Source organism: Penaeus chinensis, chromosome 36 (assembly GCF_019202785.1).
Source record: "Penaeus chinensis breed Huanghai No. 1 chromosome 36, ASM1920278v2, whole genome shotgun sequence".
Classification (NCBI taxonomy): Eukaryota; Metazoa; Arthropoda; class Malacostraca; order Decapoda; family Penaeidae; genus Penaeus; species Penaeus chinensis.
The window spans coordinates 10,143,715-10,144,683 of record NC_061854.1 but is presented as its reverse complement, the minus strand read 5'-3'; positions in this window follow the sequence as shown (position 1 = coordinate 10,144,683).

Here is a 969-nt window from a genome sequence, read left to right as displayed (position 1 = left end):
CTATGTCTCTCCGTCTCTCCGTCTCTCCGTCTCTCCGTCTCTCCGTTTCTCCGTCTCTCTCTGTCTCTCTCTCTCTCTCTCTCTCTCTCTCTCTCTCTCTCTCTCTCTCTCTCTCTCTCTCTCTCTCTCTCTCTCTCTCTCTCTCTCTCTCTCATATATATATATATTTATTTATATATATTGTGTGTGTGTGTGTGTGTGTGTGTGTGTGTGTGTGTGTGTGTGTGTGTGTGCGTGTGTGTGTTTGTGTGTGTGTTTCTATATTTATCTTTCTATATGTCTGTCTATATGTATCTGCCTATCCATGTGCGTGTGCGAACGCGTTCGTCCGTGTGCGTATATATCTGTGAATGTGTAAGCGCGGGTGTGGGTGCGCCGGAACCAGCGAATAAGGCACAAGGCCTGGGGCGGGGGAACATTATCATATACATGAGAACGGTAAAGACGTAATGTGTTGAGAGGCTCCCGGGTATAGATGTTGTTCCTGGTGTATCACGGTCTCGCTCTGCCTTGTTATGGATGGCTGTGTTGTCTGCGCCGTGCTGAGACTGATTTTGATGATCCTGTTTTAAAAGTTTTGTTTTGTGAAAGACGGGTTGTTTTTACTTTCGTTCTTTCCCTTTCTTTCTCTCTGCCCCCCTAGTTGTTTTTGGTTTTGCGGAAGACGATCGTCGAAAGGACCGAAAAGTCTTCAAGCTTCTGAAGACATACATTCTTCGGTACTTGCAGTGTTACACTGCGTACAATAAGTGCAGTGGAAAAACACGTTAATGTACTTCAGTTGAGTTCCCGACCATTACGGGGTAAGCTGCTTTGCCGTAGTTAGTTTACTTTGCCGACTGTTAAGGGTCCTTCCGAGGAGTCCTTTGTACTTAGATCTTTTTCGAATCAAAGTGAACCTTTAGAGACCGCTTCAAGAGGTCAACGCAGGTTCTGAAGGGGCGCTCCGTAATGGGCGCAGAAGCGATG